The sequence below is a fragment of the Thalassophryne amazonica genome, chromosome 16 (genome assembly GCF_902500255.1).
Source record: "Thalassophryne amazonica chromosome 16, fThaAma1.1, whole genome shotgun sequence".
Taxonomy (NCBI): Eukaryota; Metazoa; Chordata; class Actinopteri; order Batrachoidiformes; family Batrachoididae; genus Thalassophryne; species Thalassophryne amazonica.
Window position 1 is genome coordinate 23,940,124 of NC_047118.1, and position 19,482 is coordinate 23,959,605.

General features: G+C 39.3%; 1 pseudogene; it reads right to left on the reverse strand.

Annotated features, from left to right (window-relative positions):
* LOC117527690 overlaps nucleotides 1–19,482 on the reverse strand; it is a 595,993-nt pseudogene that overhangs the window by 104,865 nt on the left and 471,646 nt on the right.

Sequence of the window (19,482 nt, forward strand, 5' to 3'; positions counted from 1 at the left end):
CATGATTTCAATGCTGCTGATTACTGCTGAATCCCCAAACTTTAACATTTCTATCTTTTCATCATTTACATCCAGTGGTGGTTCTACAGTGAATTACTCCCTGGGTGACACTCCGTTCAAGCACCCTCCCCCATCTAAAAAAACAAACAAAGAAACAAAAAAAAAAACAGACAAAATTTTACACAAACAGCCATTTTTTTATTATTTTATTATTAATATTTTAGAAGTGCCCCAAAAGTGCAATTCATATTGACATCAAAAGCCTGCAGGCTACAATATTACTCCAAAACAAAACATCCATGAATTGCAAGTTTGAATAAACCTGCTTTACATTTGACACTTTATTAATCTGTCTTTCAGGAAGGAACAATTAGCTCTTTTATTAAGGTACATATTTGTCTCAACATTTAGCTAAATATTTAGCTTGATGTTTGTACATATTAGGCTAAATGTGTAAATACTTAGCATTAACTAATATGCTAAAGTTTTATGTTTGACAGAAATTTGATCATGTATTGTTCTGCCTTTTCCTCTCCCAAGTTTTGGTCTTCACCTGTGGATCAAACAAAAATCTAAACTGAAATGTTACTAGCGTTCCCATGCCAACGAAATCAAATGTGATTCTTCTTCTCCATTAAATAAAACAGTAAATTATGATAAGCCTAATTTTAAATTTCATTATTATTATTATTATTATTATTATTATTATTATTATTATTATTATTTTGTTAGTGTACATGACAGCAATGCTGGAAAATTATTGTACACACTCTTGCAGGCCCACAGAAAGGGTCAGATTCAGTCACTTCAGGTAGTAATGTGAACACAGCACAAGTTCTAAGTCATCTTTACAAATAGGCAGGCTGTCCTTTTACAAACTTTTTTCAAATGTGGGCAGATTCAAACCCGTTCTTACACCCTGTCTGTTTGCTTTCAAATGCCTTTTATTTCATAAACTGGCTGCCTGCTTTATTTGCTGTGTGAGCCGCAGAGAAATGTGGCACGCACAGCTCAGGATAAAGCTGAATCCTCTACGTGTGCAGCAGGATTTGTCACACAATTCAGAAAAATGTGCAGGAATTATAAGCCTGTATTTATAATTTTGTGAATGAGTTGTTCGTTATTTGGAAGTAAGTCAAGGTGTAACTGACTTTAGCCCACAACCCCCCCCCCCCCCCCACACACACACACACACACTTGTCTCTCCCATTGGAGAAACCTAGGGGTGAACTGTCCCCTGAGCACGGTGCGCCCCTCCCCTTTGTTTCACCACCACCCTGCACACTCTTAGAAATGAAACACACACTCTTTGGCATAAAATGTTGAATTTAATTGATAAAGTTAAGGGTTAAGGTAACTTTTTCCACATAACATTGTTAATTAAGTGCAAAACAACATTGTCACTGACATTAATTAAATCAAATGAAACATTATTACTTAAATCCCAATATTCTGTTGCATTTAATTGACAAAGTTATGTGGAAAAAGTTACCTTAACTTTATCAACTAAAGTCAACATTTTATTTCTTAGAGTGCACATGCTATTTTTAAAAAGTACATAAAATCTGATTATATACTCCATGACTCTTGAAGTGTGTGATACATGACTCAACTGAAGAGACAAAATCACACAAAACACACCTTAGGAATTTTAATTAGTATTATTATTATTATTTTTAGGTAGACTACGGTCTATTTCTGGACAGGCAGCCCCGTCCCAAAGAGGGTGGTGGAGTTTTACAGTGATGCCAAATAGTCTTTTGTTTCATAAAACATACATGAGGACACAGTGGTACAAGCGCAAATCTCCAGTGTATAAAAGGACTGTTGCACGTGCTCACAATGCCAACACACACAGTGCAGACACACACTCTTTCTGACCTGTCCTTGAAGAAGCGCCGGAAGCCAAAAGCAGTGAGCTTCAGTACTGCTTCCAACACGAAGGTGGAGGTGAAGAAATAGTTGCAGTACTTCAGGGCAAGATCCAGAGACTGCCGAGAAAAAGAGAGAGTGAAAAAGAGGCACGTGTGCATGGTTGTGAGTGTGCACCTGCACAAGTATGGGGTCACCAGGGAGTAACCATGAAGCACGTTGTTCAGTGTTTGCACAACAACATCCAGTAATACCTAAAGAACAAAGTGCATTGCTTTCCCTGAGATTTTTAAGACAAAAGTATTGAGTTACACAATCCGAGTTTGATTTGAAGCTACAAATTGTCCTGACTTCTTGGTCATCTTCCTTTTATTGCTGAGACTGGTGGGTATTTTGCCAGCTGTTTTCTTCTTAAGGCAATAACATGAGCTGACAAACACAGGCAAGACCTGTGAAATTTATCTGATCCTCAGTCAGAATGAGAATGCGCGCTCCACTTTAAAGGTTAAACAGGCATCTTATCTGAATGATAATCACTTTTCTCTTCCTCACAAAAACACTCTCCAGCTTTCGACCCTTCATTCATCAGACGTGAATGGACAGACGCGGTTACGGTGGAATTGAAACCACTTTAACAGCTGCAGCAGCCCACTTAAAATCAGTGGTGCAATCACAGACGCCTCAGATGGATTGCAGCGAATCACTACACATTTAATAACAGCTGAGATACAGTTAATTGCTGCAGACAGCTGCGTTTCAACAGTTAGAGGAAATCTTTAGATAATGTATCACTATTTCGTTTGAAGATCATCCTGTTGCAGGGTGCTGGGGGGAACACCCACAAATGTTTTTTGCCAAATGTTACACACAAGAATCAGTATTCAGAGAGTGCAAAGTTTGACAAAAAGTTGTTCAAATATAGATATATTTATATTTGAACTATGCTAACTATGTAACCTCTCCTGGTGGGGACGATGGACAGCTTAGCCAAGATGATGGTCCCATGGATGGTGGTAGCCAGCTCCTTAGAGCACTTCACCCCCAAGCCTACATGGCCATTGTAGTCATCTATCTGTCTATCTATTGTTAATAAATTACTTAGAAATACAGATGCCATATAATATTATTGACTTCGGACTCTCTAAAACCCATGTTAATACATTGTTGCATGTCTGCTGGGGTTATGTGAGGTTAAGAGCAATGACTGTCAGCAAGTTTGCACTGGGTCAATATGTTCTTGATATCTGTACAGTACGTTTCTGTACTTTTGTCTGCACCAAAAGTAGATCTTGTACAGCCCCTGACAAAAATTATGGAATCACTGGCCTAGAAGGATGTTCATTCAGTTGTTTAATTTTGTAGAAAAAAAGCAGATCACAGACATGACACAAAACTAAAGTAATTTCAAATGGCAACTTTCTGGCTTTAAGAAACACTATAAGAAATCAGGAAAAATAATTGTGGCAGTCAGTAACGGTTACTTTTTTAGACGAAGCAGAGGGAAAAAAATATGGACTCACTCAATTCTGAGGAATAAATTATGGAATCACCCTGTAAATTTTCATCCCCAAAACTAACACCTGCATCAAATCAGATCTGCTCATTAGTCTGCATCTAAAAAGGAGTGATCACACCTTGGAGGGCTGTTGCACCAAGTGGACTGACATGAATCATGGCTCCAACACGAGAGATGTCAATTGAAACAAAGGAGGGGATTATCAAACTCTTAAAAAAGGGTAAATCATCACGCAATGTTGCAAAAGATGTTGGTTGTTCACAGTCAGCTGTGTCTAAACTCTGGACCAAATACAAACAACATGGGAAGGTTGTTAAAGGCAAACATACTGGTAGACCAAGGAAGACATCAAAGCATCAAGACAGAAAACTTAAAGCAATATGTCTCAAAAATTGAAAATGCACAACAAAACAAATGAGGAACGAATGGGAGTCAACGTCTGTGACCGAACTGTAAGAAACCGCCTAAAGGAAATGGGATTTACATACAGAAAAGCTAAACGAAAGCCATCATTAACACCTAAACAGAAAAAAACAAAGTTACAATGGGCTAAGGAAAAGCAATCATGGACTGTGGATGACTGGATGAAAGTCATATTCAGTGATGAATCGCGAATCTGCATTGGGCAAGGTGATGATGCTGGAACTTTTGTTTGGTGCCGTTCCAATGAGATTTATAAAGATGACTGCCTGAAGAGAACATGTAAATTTCCACAGTCATTGATGATATGGGGCTGCATGTCAGGTAAAGCCACTGGGGAGATGGCTGTCATTACATCATCAATAAATGCACAAGTTTACGTTGATATTTTGGACACTTTTCTTATCCCATCAATTGAAAGGATGTTTGGGGATGATGAAATCATTTTTCAAGATGATAATGCATCTTGCCATAGAGCAAAAACTGTGAAAATATTCCTTGTAAAAAGACACTGTCAATGTCATGGCCTGCAAATAGTCCGGATCTTAATCCAATTGAAAATCTTTGGTGGAAGTTGAAGAAAATGGTCCATGACAAGGCTCCAACCTGCAAAGCTGATCTGGCAACAGCAATCAGAGAAAGTTGGAGCCAGATTGACGAAGAGTACTGTTTGTCACTCATTAAGTCCATGCCTCAGAGACTGCAAGCTGTTATAAAAGCCAGAGGTGGTGCAACAAAATACTAGTGATGTGTTGGAGCGTGCTTTTGTTTTTCATGATTCCATAATTTTTTCCTCAGAATTGAGTGATTCCATATTTTTTTCCCTCTGCTTGGTCTAAAAAAGTAACCATTACTGACTGCCACAGTTTTTTTTTCGTGATTTCTTATAGTGTTTCTTAAAGCCAGAAAGTTGCCATTTGAAATGACTTTAGTTTTGTGTCATGTCTGTGATCTGCTTTTTTCCTACAAAATTAAACAACTGAATGAACATCCTCCGAGGCCGGTGAATCCATATTTTTGCCAGGGGTTGTAAAAGCTAAGTGCCTTTCATTATCTTATCATGTGAAAAGATGTCAACAGCAGGCAGCGGGTCCACTTACACAAGGCCCTGCTTTTCACATCCTTAAAGTCTGACCTAGTTACCCACATGGCCTAAACATGACATAGCATTTTTTAATCACTTAAGCACACACATGTGAGGATCACTTCTTTATCAATTATGTCAATTGAAGTATCATTTCAAGTTGACCTGAATTGGAAACCATGCTGAGGAGGCCCAAAGCAAGCTGATAAGGATGTGAAGGAGATTTTGCCTATCAAAGGAGAAAAAAAGGAGATGAGGACAGCGCAGTGGGTGGACCGTGAGAGAAGACCACTGTTGGATCTTGAAGATGGATGGGACTCTGACCAATCAACAGAGAGCAGATTCTGATTACAAAAATGTAGTGTAGTCAGAGAGTCTTCAGTCTTTTCTGCTCTCTCCCCTGCTGGTGATTTGCTAAGAATTACATTAGGAGGAGCCAGCTAAACGGATCCACAGAATTCTGTGTTTGGTAAACTTATCTTTACTCACTCTGTTTGTTTGAATAATAATTTGTTAATAAATTCCCGTGTAAGAGGTCTGTCTTCTGGGACAATGTACATTATAAATTGAGATTGACTTCCTTATTTCACATCAATGGACACGCGGGGTGTGTGACCTAAGGTAAATAGTTTTGCTGTCCACATGTTGATGTTTGGGTTCACAGGTATTTAACAGAATTAAATAATTCCACTCCAAGCAGGAGATTGATGTCTTGGGGTTTCACTTAAATACCGTGGTAAAAGGTCTGCTCCAGCATGTGAAAAGGTAAAAACTCCACAAGGTATTAGGCTTCACACTCCAACACTATCTATCTATCTATCTATCTATCTATCTATCTATCTATCTATCTATCTATCTATCTATCTATCTATCTATCTATCTATCTATCTATCTATCTATCTATCTATCTATCTATCTATCTATCTATCTATCTATCTATCTATCTATCTATCTATCTATCTATCTATCTATCTATCTATCTATCTATCTATCTATCTATCTATCTATCTATCTATCTATCTATCTATCTATCTATCTATCTATCTATCTATCTATCTATCTAACCGTGTGTTTGTGTGCATGCCCAAATGTATAATAAATAACATACCCTTGTGCGAAAAATGGGAATCCACCTACAACAATACGCTATACGACACATTCAACACACTCCCAAAAGAATTACAACACAGTAGACTGACTATGCAACCCGACGCATTTGTCTAGATGTATCATAATTGGTTCAAGGTGTGTTGGAAGTTAAAAAAGCAAACCACGAATATGACATAGCTTTACAACAGTCATGACAGATGGCAAAGGGATACTCAAAAGGGGTGGGTTTTTAGTTGTCTGCACAAATTCAATATGGAGGTGAAGGTTGTAGCCACGTGTACATATGACTACGGGTTGACAGAGGTTGAAGCTTGACAGAAGAGGAAGAGAACAAAGCAGAGAAGAAGACACAAGTGCTGGTTGAGACAATGGAGAAAAGACAGGGTATCATGGTACAACGCACAAGAAGAACTGACTGTGAGCATATTTATTTTATAAGCACCTGAATCTACATTGTCTCACCATGAACCTGAGAAATATCTAAAGGAACAGGTGGTAGTTATGAATAAACAAGTGCGACAGTGTCGCAACTGCGTGCCCACCACACAGTCTGTGTCTCAGTCCAGTTGACACACATCTACACGGGAATGTGTTGTGCATTTAAAAAAAATCCCACTCCAATCGCGTTGCACCATTCCCAAAGCACTGACCACACAAGAGGTAAGTCATCGGCGTGTTGTGAAGGTAAATCCACTGCCCCGACACACCGGGGACAGGAAAGTGTGTCGTAATTACTGTGGCATTATTGATCGTGGTAGGTGGATTCACTCCTAAATGTGCCACTGCAGAAATAACCAGGTTTATGTTCTCATAAATATGCTTCTTTGTAAGTCTCTTTGGCTTCTCCCTTGTTGCCACAGAAAATTTGCCTCCTTGTCATCGACATCTAACAAAGTAAAATATACATTTTTGCTTACATGGGGTTGACTGTAGTGTTCTAACGACATGGTGATGACGTTGATGCAGATGATGAAGGTGATAATGAGATCCAGGTAGTGGTTTGTGCACAGCGTGTGGATCAACAGGCGTACGTGGCCATAGTTGGCATAGTAAGGCAGCTTGTGGGCCTCTGTTGGTAGAAAAATACAACAATGACAGTTTAAAGATGTTAAATGACATGTGCCTATTTTATTGGTCTAACGTGTTGAGTTTAGTAGTGATAGATTGTGCTTTAAATCAAAGACAAGGCAAATTATTGAATAGTACACTTCACAATACAGTTTTATGATGTAATTTAATTATATAGTGGACATATTCCACATGGATTTTCCTAATTGTACTCTTGTACCTCTCCTCTTTTTCTCCATGCGTCGTTGTCGTTTTTCCTCACGACGTTTTGCCTCCTCCACCTCCTGGTGCTGACGGCACTTGTGGAAATTCTCCACCACCACGCCCACAAACATGTTCAGGACGAAGAAGCTGACGATGAGGAGGAAGGAAATGAAATACAGCAGCATCCACGGGTTGTTGTTGGTGACCGGCTGAGGTTGGAATGGTGTGTGATGTCAGGGGAAAGATGGAGAAGAGAAAGAACACAGATTAAAGGAGAAAAAGATGTGCATTAAATTCACAACATCCTCATTACATGCTCTTGTGTTTCTTTTAATTTGGTGAGTTATATAGATGACAGCATTAATTATTTTTGCTGTCCAAGTTATCTGGTGTTAACAGCGCAGATAACATGATGCAATTTAAAGTAACACTTTACTTTTGGTTGGCTGTGATTTTATTAGTGTATGCCGCATGGTCAATATTTGGAGTTAATTAAGGTGGAAAATTGTAAAACTTGCAATATGGTTGCATTGTATTACAAAGAACGACAGGGTTCAATGTCATGGTTCAACATTTTTCAGGCACCCAGCCAATTACTGGCAGTGCAGACTTTCGAGAAATATTATGACATAATATCAAGTACATTTTGCTATGTAGCCACAGGGATGTAACAAATAAATAACTATAAAAATGAATATTTACAGTCCATATAACAGTACATCCTGAACTATAGAGTATAGGGATGAGGGATGGGACCTATCTGATCCTGGATCGGTATTGGGTTCCGATACCAACGTAATTCATGTTTCGGAAAATACCGATCCAACCCGCGACATTTTCTGATACCAGAGAAGAGCCACTGTGAATCCTTTCAACTGCTGTTGTTTGCTCTCTGCTTGAGCTCTCTTCCACAGTGTTCTAGTTGCGGTTAGCGGCAAATTTCTGCCCGGCTCTTGGATTCAAATTGTCTGTTCGTCGAGCACGGATTTTCCAAAAAATGAACTGAATTGTTGCTGAAAATGTGTGCTAAAAAGTTAGCTGCTTCACTGTCCCGAGGCTGTCAAACGCCATCTCAGTGAGCAGCCGAGGAGAAGCCAAACAGAGATTCTGTCTGCTGAAAGGGAAAAACGTCTCCATTAAAATCCTGCGCGTGAGTGTCGATGATGATACACTAATTTTATAGTTGAAAGGCTTCATGTTTCCAAAAGTTCAAAGTTTGCACAGCACGAACACAGCGAGAGAGAAAGAAACAGAGAGAGACAGAGGGAGAGCAAAAGCAAGCAAGAAAGAAAGAGAGAGAGCAAACAAAAAACAGAAAGAGACGGAGACTGACAGAAAGAGAAAGAAAGGAGAGAAACAGAGAGAGGGAGAGAGACAGACAGAGACAGAGGACTTAATTTTTACTCTGTAACACTTGCTTTGACAGTGTAAGCATGTGTCTCCCATATCAATAAAGCTCCACTGAAATTGAAAACTGAGAAGGAGAGACAGACAGTCAGACAGAGAGTGCTGTCTTTTCTCTTTAAGTCTATAAAAATAAGGCTAAAAAAGTATATAAAAAAATAAAAGTACTTAATTCTTTCACCAAAACATCAGATCTAGGCTTGCATCTTAGATGCACCTTCTGGCAAACTGTAGCTGAACTTTCAGGTCTCCTTTTTAAGAAAATCCTATAAAATCAAGAATAATGATAATAATAATATTAAAGCAAACAGAGCTCTGGTATCGGATCGGAAAAGTATTGGTATCGGCAGATATCCAATTTCAGGTATCAGGATTGGATCAGAAGTGAAAAATGGTGGATTGGTGCATCCCTAATATACAAACACCAATGGCTCAGTAAGCCTGGAAAATAATGTTCAAATTAATATGTTAGAACAATTCATGCCAAATTCAAAGTACCTGTTGATCTACACCCACAGCATCTAGTCCATGGTACATGATGTTGACCCAGCCATCCTTGGAGGCGAGTACAAAGAGGGACATAAGAGCCTGTCCAAAAACAGAGCAAAAACAATTGTTATTGATATAACTGGGTGATACAGTATGGTGGCTTCTGGTGGGATATTAACATCAGAAGCCCTGCTCTACCAGGTTGGCGTTATTGTTCCTTCTAGCCAAGGGAGTATAGAGAATACATTTCAATCTGGACCTCACCTTGCTACATATCTCCCCATCACTTTTTTTTAATTTGTGCCAAGGTCATACACTCTAAGAAATAAAATGTTGACTTTAATTGATAAAGTTAAGGTAACTTTTTCCACATAACTTTGTCAATTAAATGCAACACAGTATTGGGATTCAAGTAATGATGTTTCATTTGATTTAATTAATGTCAATGACAATGTTGTTTGCACTTAATTAACAATGTTATGTGTAAAAAGTTACCTTAACTTTATCAATTAAATTCAACATTTTATGCCTAAGAGTGTATGTTTTATTTCTAAGAGGTGTCTTTAAGCGTTAAGATCTTTCACCTAAGACTACTTGCGACATCATGCCAACAACACTACTTTGCAATCAGATGATATTTCCCTGTGGCTTCTGGTGGAACTTGAACATCAGACTTCTTGTTCATGAGACCAACGCTCAGCCAGATCAGCCAAAGGGTAATCCCAACTAGACAACCTAGTTGGAGCATATTTCAATCTAGAGTTCATCTTGCTATATTGATAGTACTATAAAAAGGTACAAAATTATGTTTCATTTGATATTTAATTATCTTTTCATGGTCACATACAGAAGGTATAAAAACATGCGACACTAACCTGTCCCAGATTGTCAAAGTTGTATTTATGGTGGAGCCACTTGTGATTAGCTTGCAGACAGTCAGACTTGTTGGTGATATTTTTGACATCGGGGCCGAAGCAGTAGAAGAACTTCCCTTTAAATAACTGTCAGTGAAAGAGTAATAACATAATATTAATACTTTTCACTTACTTCAAGAAAATAAAAAAAGAGGCAGGAATCAGTCTTTGTAGGTCTCTTGAGCATGGTGAAAGAATGCTTGTGAGTTTAATACTAAGATGGTCAAAGATCCCACAAACTGAAAATGTTGTAGATTCCACAACATTATCTTTTATTATTCCACAAAGTGGATAAATGAAAGATATATGAAAGCAAGTGAGTTTGCTTTAAAGCCACCAAAGAGAAGAAAAGAGGAAGTGAATTGGATTTTGATCAACAACCAAACAGCAAAGCAAATATATTTGCTTTATTTCCCAATAAAGTTAAATAAATTCTATAATTAAAAAATATATATTTCATTGACAGTGTCAGATTTGTCAGGGGATCAAAGGTTTGAATACAACAAAAAAGTGTCTGAATTTCGGACGGGCACTGTTAGGGATTAAATGGGCACATCTGTAGCTGTATTTAAGAGCTTATCTGTAGAACGAATAACTTCTTGCTTTTAAAAGCAGGGAGAAAACAATTGGTATCAAGATTAGGTATCTAGAGACAATGGGCTTGATTTATTTTATGCTTTTTCCATCTGAATCAGAAGCTTCAAGTACTTTACCCAATCACACACACACTGATGTCAGCGTGCTGCCCTGCAAGGTGCTTAAATCCCCACTGGGAGCAACTTGGAGATTAAGGACCTTGTCTAAGGGCCAAGGATGCTCTGCTTTCAAGTCCACTTCTTAAACCACGAGACCAGGGGTGCCCAAGTTCGGTCCTCGAGATCTACCCTCCTGACACTCTTAGTTGTCTCCCTGCTCCAACACACCTGAATCCAATGAAAGGCTCATTAAAAGCCTGCTAACAAGTCTTTCATTGGATTCAGGTGTGTTGGAACAGGGAGACATCTAAGAGTGTCAGGAAGGTAGATCTCGAAGACTGAACTTGGGCACCCCTGCACTAGACTATCACCTGCCCAATGGAGAACAATTGTGAATCTACAGAACCTCTTGTCTATGGTATCTTGACACTTTTAGGGATACAAAATAAGTCCAGAATAGGTCTTGAGGTTCATTAGACTCCCTCAGGATGGGACACCAATCCTTTGGAGGTTACTGCTCCAGCTATACCTAGTAACCATGTACAGGTGGGTGGAGAGGGTGGAAGTGTTTTGTCCAAGGACAGACAGAGGTGGGGTGTCCAAGAATCAAACCCAGATGTACATGTTGGTAGTCCAATTCATATTCCACTGCACTACCTGCCCTAGCAAACACTCCAAAGAAAGAGCCTGAACCCACTCCTAAAATGCTACAAGGCACTTGTTGGAGCTACAGTGAGGCTCTTAGATAAAGCTGTGCATGCCACAAATAACCATAATCATGCCAGTTCGCCAACCAGGAGCTTGTACAATTATCCAACCATCATCCATTTTATATACCCTCTTACTCCAGTTGAGGATTGGGTTGGTGGGGGTGTGGGAGGGTGGGAGCGGAGTTGGAGCGGAGAGAACAGCAGTCTATCTACAACTAATTAGATCAAATTCTGGAATCTGATGGAACTTTCGTACTGTTTAAAGAAGTCAACTTGGTGTTTGTCCACCCATGACCCACCGAAAATCAAGCATAGTGAATAAGATCTGAGCTAATACATCACTTAATTATTTCTAAATAAATTCATATGGAAATGAAGTAAACATGAGTAAAACTGTGTGGAGGTTTTATCCATTGTGTTTACAAACTTATGGCCTCAACTGTACATCATTATAAACACTTGTGCATATGTTATAGTGTACATATAAATCATGTCCATGTGTATCCGTGTAAAATCATTTGTTCTTTATTCCCAACCTGCACTCCAAGAATGCCGAAGATGATGAAAAAGGCACAGCAGATGAGAACAATGTTGCCGATGGGTTTGAGGGAAGTGATGAGAGTCTCCACCACCAGCTTCAGACCTGGAGCTCTGCTTATCACTCTAAGGGAACCAGAGAGGAGAAATTAATGAAAGGACAAAGGGATGGTAAAGAAGGAGCGTATAAGAAGTACATTTTGTAGAATATCTAAGAGTCTGTTTGAATTTTTAATGAAAATGATGGAAACAACGGGAACGCCATTGCTCCATTCCAGCATCTTTAAAACTGCATGATTCATGAGAGAAAACATGTTTGCTGTTGCCTTGTTATAAAGCTAATTATTACTAACTTAGCAGTCTTTTCAGTCTTAAGGAGACATTTGCAAATAGATGTTTAGATGTGTCATTTTGTTGGAGAATACCATTTTGAACACTTGAAGATCAAACGACACAGGGAGATCACACTTTATAGAACTATTAACTGATGCAAATCACTTACAAAATCAGCAAGAACATAAAAGTTAACTGCATTCCTTCATTCGTACCTGAGGGGACGCAGTGTTCTCAGCAGCCTGAGTACTCTCAGCACTCCCAGGATCTTAGCTCCACCGGCCATTGACACAACGATATCAATCAAAGAGACAAAAACCAGGAAGCCATCAAGAATGTTCCAGCTGCTGCGCAGATATGCTTGATCACCCATGTAGAGGCCCATGGAAACCACCTGAGGTCAAGAGAAATATAGTAAAGCGAAAAGTTACATAGATGGACTTTTTTTTTGTGGAAACTAAAGATACTGTTGAGATAAAAAAGTAATTGGCAAAATACCAAAATAAATGTCAACTAGCGTGTTGCCTGTAGGGACCCACATGTTCTAAACTGGGTAATATTTATAAAATAGGCAGCTGACATTTTTCAAGGGTGGTAATAAATTGTGCAAAGTTTCTACAATGAGCTGGAATGGTGTGTGAGTCCAGAATGTTTTAGAACTTTAGACCTCAACAATTTTTGAAGAAATCAACCCCTTTTGTTTCCTGTTAATTAATTTTTTAAATGTTAATTTACTGTCTTAAAGTATTTACGAGGTCTGTTAGAAAAGAAACCGACCTTTTTATTTTTTTCAAAAACTATATGGATTTCAATCACGTGCGATTACATCAGACAAGCTTGAACCCTCCTGAACTTCCTGAGAGACTGGCGCTTTGCTTGATCAAAATTTTTTCACAAACTGTAAGGCACATCCAAGTGGACACTATTCGAGAAATTCAGACGGTTTTCGGTGAAAATTTTAACGGCTGATGAGAGATTAAGGAGTGTTACTATCGCTTTAAGGACAGCCCGCGGCAACGGACGGCGCGCCGCGCCCCGAGCCACCGTCGTCAGCCTGTTTGGAGCTGAAAACTTCCAAATTTAAGCCTCTGTTGACCCAGGACGTCGTGAGAGAGCAGAGAAGTTTCAGAAGAGGTCGGGATCAGCAGTTTATCCGGACATTCCACTGTTAAAGGAAATTTTGTAATGAAAGACGTGCGGACGGATTCACGCGTCGGCACGCAGCCGCTCATCGCATGGCACCACAGAAAAACACCTGCGTGTTGATAACCATTCATAAGATTCAGGTGGTTTTCGATGGCTTTCAGTCGAGTGAGTATCCGAGAAATTGTTTAACAGCTGGGCATGTTCAAACTTGTCCTGTGAGACTTCCAACGGAGGTGTTTTGCTGTGGTGCCGTGCGATGAGCGGCTGGGTGGTGACGCGCGAATCCGTCCGCATGTCTTTCATTACAAAATCTCCTTTAACAGTGGAATGTCCAGATAAACTGCTGATCCCGACCTCTTCTGAAACTTCTCTGCTCTCTCATGACTTCCTGGGTCAACAGATGCTTAAATTTGGAAGTTTTCAGCTCGAAACAGGCTGACGACGGCGGCTCGGGGCGCGGCGCGCCGTCCAGCGCCATGGGCTGTCCTTAGCGATGTTAACACTCCTTAATCTCTCATCAGCCGTTAAAATTTTCACCGAAAACCGTCTGAATTTCTCGAATGGTGTCCACTTGGATGTGCCTTACAGTTTCTGAAAACAATTTTGATCAAGCAAAGCACCAGTCTCTCAGGAAGTTCTCAGACAAAGGAATTCCGACGGGAGGGGTGGACCAGTGCTCACTCAAAGCCTGCCCACAGGCGAATGACACAACCGACAGCCGTGAAAAAACTCACGCATGCGCACGAGGGTTCAAGCTTGTCTGACGCAATCACACGTGATTCAAATCCATATAGTTTTTGAAAAAAATAAGGTCGGATACTTTTCTAATAGACCTCATATACATTGTTTAGGTTCTTGTTATCATATACACACTTATTATCATTACTATTATTATTATTTTATTTTATTATTACTTCTATTTTTTCATTTTATTTTTAAATGGACCACAGTGGAAATAAATGTTTTCAGTTTTTTGTGTCATGTATTTTTAACGTATTTACAATTATATTATCTACCTACTTTGAACGTACTAAATAAAATTACACATGCGCGCACTCACATGTTTAATATAAAAAATGATTTACCACCCCCTGCTGGAATGGCATATGAGTCCAGAATGTAATTTTCAACGTCCATTGTTCAGTGTCGTTAACTAATATCTGTAGTTTCTCCAAAAATATTAGTCCTATCAACGTTCTGTTTGGGCGGCGTTCATCCTTGACCCAAAATACATAAGCATACCAAGTGGCAAATGACAGCTGTCCTCAGTTCTCCATGATCAAAGTTACACACACACACACACACACACACACACACACACACACACACACACACACACACACACACACACACACACACACACACACACACACACACACACACACACACACACACACACACACACACACACACACACACACACACACACACACACACACACGGACAGCTTTCTGCTTTTTTCCACGTTTTGCCACAAGCAGGTGCTTCTATTTTGCACAATAGAGGCGGTTGGTGAAAGACTTCAAATGCAATACACTTTTCAGTCATGTACCAGCAACATGACACTGCTTTGCAGCAAAATGTCCATTGTTTACTGGTTAGCTAAAATTGCTAATTTCTCCAAAAATATTTGTCCTATCAACTTTCAGTTTTTGCAGTGTTCATCCTGACCCAAGATACATAAGCATAGCAAATAGCAAATGTCAGCTCTCCCCATTTTTTCCGTGATTTAAGCCGCACACACACACACATGCTCACAGAGGCCACTTTACTATTATAATATAGATATTTCTTGAATATGTAAAATAGTTTTCAAACATTTGGGCTTATGCAAGAAGTACTCTCACTAACAGAATTATACTTAAATGGTGTGTCCAAGTGATGTAAGAGAACCAATTACAGATATTCTCAAATGCTAATTTTTCAAACGTATTAACAAAATTTTAGAATGGTCCACGCTTGTAGTAGAAGTTGTGCAGTTAGTCTTCTGTCATCCAAAGCTATGTTTTCAGTAATTTCATGTATATTTCATGATATTGAAACAGTTGTAGATTGAAAATCCCACATAAATTATGCATCATAACATACTTGATATTACCCTTTTTAATTTGACAGTTTCATTTGTAATATAATTCTAAAGCAACTCACGTATTGCCATGAATTTAATAAAAGATATTCTTCTTTTAGTCCCACAGCCTGGAAATGCAAGAATCACAAAAATCACTCTCGGCGATTTGCACCGGTAAGCCCCCAGTGCCACAGGAGATGGGAAAGGGGAGGAGATTAAACTGTTGGGGGGAATGTTAAAATATCCCCCTATCTGTGAGAGGTGCACAAGGTTGGAAGGACTCATCCATCCCAGGCAAACGGCAAGGTATCAAACGGGCACTCTGGGATGAAATATTAGAGATTTTTTGGGGGTGGAATGGTCCTGATTGAATAATTCTAACATTTAAGGGCAGGCAGTATGGCCATATGTGGTATATGTGGTTGTTATTTTTGTTAACTCACTATCTTAAACACAACCCAGGTTTCATCACAAGTGGCATTCAACAAATAAACAAGTCATTTATGCAATAATCTGGTGTACAGTAGAGGTGGGCGATACCAGGAATTTTAGTATTGATACAATACCAAGTAAATACAGGCCCAGTATCGCCGATATCGATACAGATACTTTTTCATATTTAATCTTCATAGATCCAAAGGATCCAAAAGACCTAGGATAGAATTTTGCCAAACATTTGTACGTGACAACAAAATACTTTATTATCACAATCAACATTTTTGTTAAAAAAATATCACCCAACACAGCTTAAAACAAAATCTCCTGAGGTAGAGGGCTGAGAAACCACAATACAAGGGTGTGCTGCTCCGTGTTGTGTGGCACAGCGAAGTGCTGCTCTTATAGACAGAGAGCAGACTTTGATGAATCTGCGTGCGCAGCAGTCAGTGTGTGCGGGAGAGAAAAAGCTTGAGTATCAATCATTTTACACAAGGATCGTTCAATATCAATACCAGCGTTGGTATTGATATTATTGATATTAGGATTGATCCGCCCACCTCTAGTGTACAGAAGTGCTTCTTGAATCTTACGTGGCATGTTCGTACGAGCTGATTGTACCAACAAAGCTAGGAGGATTCATGAAAATCTTCTTGCATGAGACCCACGGTAGAAGAAGAAATACCCTCATCACATACCGATTGAGGCCGAATGGCATCAGAATGACACATCCGGCCATAACCTGTTCCCATTGAATTTCAAGCCACAGCCAAGTGAATCAGATGCGGCCTTATATAATCTTTAGCATACTTTTGTGACGCAATGTGTTGGGATCACAGATATTAATACATTAGTACATTACCCGGGCAAAGGAATATAATAATGATTGGGTAGTGAAAAGGCTGTTTTGGAAGATTTTTACACATTAGTACTTGTAGACATAATGTTACATGTGTCTATGTGTGCGTGCAGTACTGTGGTGACTAGAAAAGCATGCATTCAAGCAGGGCAACAACACTGGCAACAGCAGCCAAATCCACCATACAACATCAACAACCTTGATCAAACCTTGCAACAACACTGGCCTAAATACACCAAGTCATCATCTGTCCTTGACATTTGTCTGTACCTCCCCGCTTGCATGCTTGTGTCTGTGCTCAAGGATGGCAACTTCCAGACAATTACACAATGTTAGCACTTTGTTTGTGCACTGTAAAATAAAGTGTCAAACAGGCAAAAAGAGAAACATGTGGCAAACAGATAACAACACCAAGAGGAACATGAAATGATTTAGAAAAGAAAGAGTCTTCAGCAGCTGTAGGCAGTCCTGTCAACACTAACAAGACATATGACTTCCAGGCTCAAACATAAAAGCATCTTCTCAACTGGCTGTTGAAATCAACAATAAAGTGCTTGATATATAGACGTCTCTTCAAACATATTCATCTTGACTTATCTGTCATCCTTAGTCAAATTTATTTTTGATATACACAGACATCATAATAATTCAGTCAGGTCCAAAGGTGAATCACATTTATGCCATTTGCTGCTGGTAGAGGTACCTACATTTGCACCATAGCCCACAGAGGCTTTGTTGGGCAGTATGTCTTATGGCCAATTTGCTACTTTGCTAATTTCGTATCTCCTTATACAAATAATAATAACTTCATATCTCCTCTGGAACGTCATGATGCATATTGCTCTTTTTCTTACCACGCTCCACAGACAAAACACAGTTTTACTTTTACACATTCTGTTTCAGATAATACAACGTGAGCAGCCACTGCATATAAATGTCAAACGCAACATCTTTCAACCAGTCACATAACTTTACTGATCCACGCTGAGGGGATCGGCCCGCCCATCTGGGGAGCTGGACAGCAGGTAGAAGAGGCAGGCAGAGCGCTGTGTGATCAGCTTGCAAGCTGAAGTAGCAATTTTCTGTTTAGTGAAGGCATCTTTCAATACAACATCTAAAATTGAAGTCCATTTCCTATCAGTTTTTGAGTCTTCTGAGTTTGCTCCCCACAACTTATACATTAAACCGGGAAAAAAAAATCTGGAAAAACCACCCTTACATCTTCCATAGGATGTTGAATGCATCGCTCCAAAAATATAATTACAGACTGAAGAAGCTGATACATGAAGATCTTTATCAATTCAGATTCTAAGTACTCGGCCAAGCAATATATGGTATTTTGCATCTTGTACAAAATGTGTAGATTAATGCAGAAATGTTGGGAATGAGGGACTGCATTAAGGCTTATTTGTCTCAGAGTAAGTGACAAAGTTTGCATGTACCCTAATTACTTAGTGATGAATTAATTCACTGCTGATGTGAACTTGCAGTGACCCAAATCAAACACACCCCAATGTAAGGGCCTAGGAAAGGACAAAGGCTATTCATTAAACATGCACATATTCCATCCTTTCAAAGAGAAAAAACATGGAGTGTCAGAATAATTAGAATAAGGGATAGAAAAGTTAAACCAACAGTGCAGATTATGTAGGGGCCTATGAGGCACAACCACATAGAATGTCATGCAAATAGGTACAATGATAAACTGAAATTATTACAGACTTTTATTTTGGTTTGGCATTCTCTATCTATCCATCTTAAAAAACAAAACTTAGTTGACAAAATCACAATATTGTGTTTTGGGGTACCACTGTTGCAATAGTGGGTCGTATCCTTGGCTCCCAACACCACACATTCTCTTTGTATCATATTGTGACGTGCAAGGACATGCATTTTTTTTTCACTCCAGTGTCACGTCTCTCTGAAAACAGACACAAATATCTGCTTGAATGCTGCATCATCTGGGAAATTCATCCATGTTTGGCTTATGGTTATGATAATGGGTAGTTTTGGTTTGAGTTAGCATTTCGCATGCATTGCATCGTGATGCAAAAGGGCTTCCTAACTTGTCAAAATGAACCTTTTGTGTCTAAATGTGACAAGTTTGGAGTGAGACTGTTTTAGCCGACAGAGAAGATCCCCAGTTCAAGACCATCCATGCTACATTCCCCTTGGACATGTAGAGCTGTGTCATAAAGGGCAAACAGTGCAAATCAGCATGCACAATCACACCAGATCCACTGTGGCTGATGACCCCAAGCAAAATGTGACTGATGTCCTGCTACCCTTCAGGGATAAGTACCAGACCCAATGGGACATAGGGCCTACTTGACATACGGTGCCGTCTCTGCTTACACCATCATCTCATACAGCTTTAACCAAATACAAATACAGTTATATATATATATATATATATATATATTTTTTTAGTTGATATTAAATGTCAATATTACATGATGTTATGCTGAAGTGGTTAGGAAAGTAAGACCCTTCAGTTGCTCCCTTGTTTTTTTCACTCAGGGTCATTATAGCAGACCTGAGGTGGGTCTGCATGTTGATTTGGCACAAGTTTTACATCAGATGTCCTTCCTGTTTCAGCTCCATATTACATGGAGAAC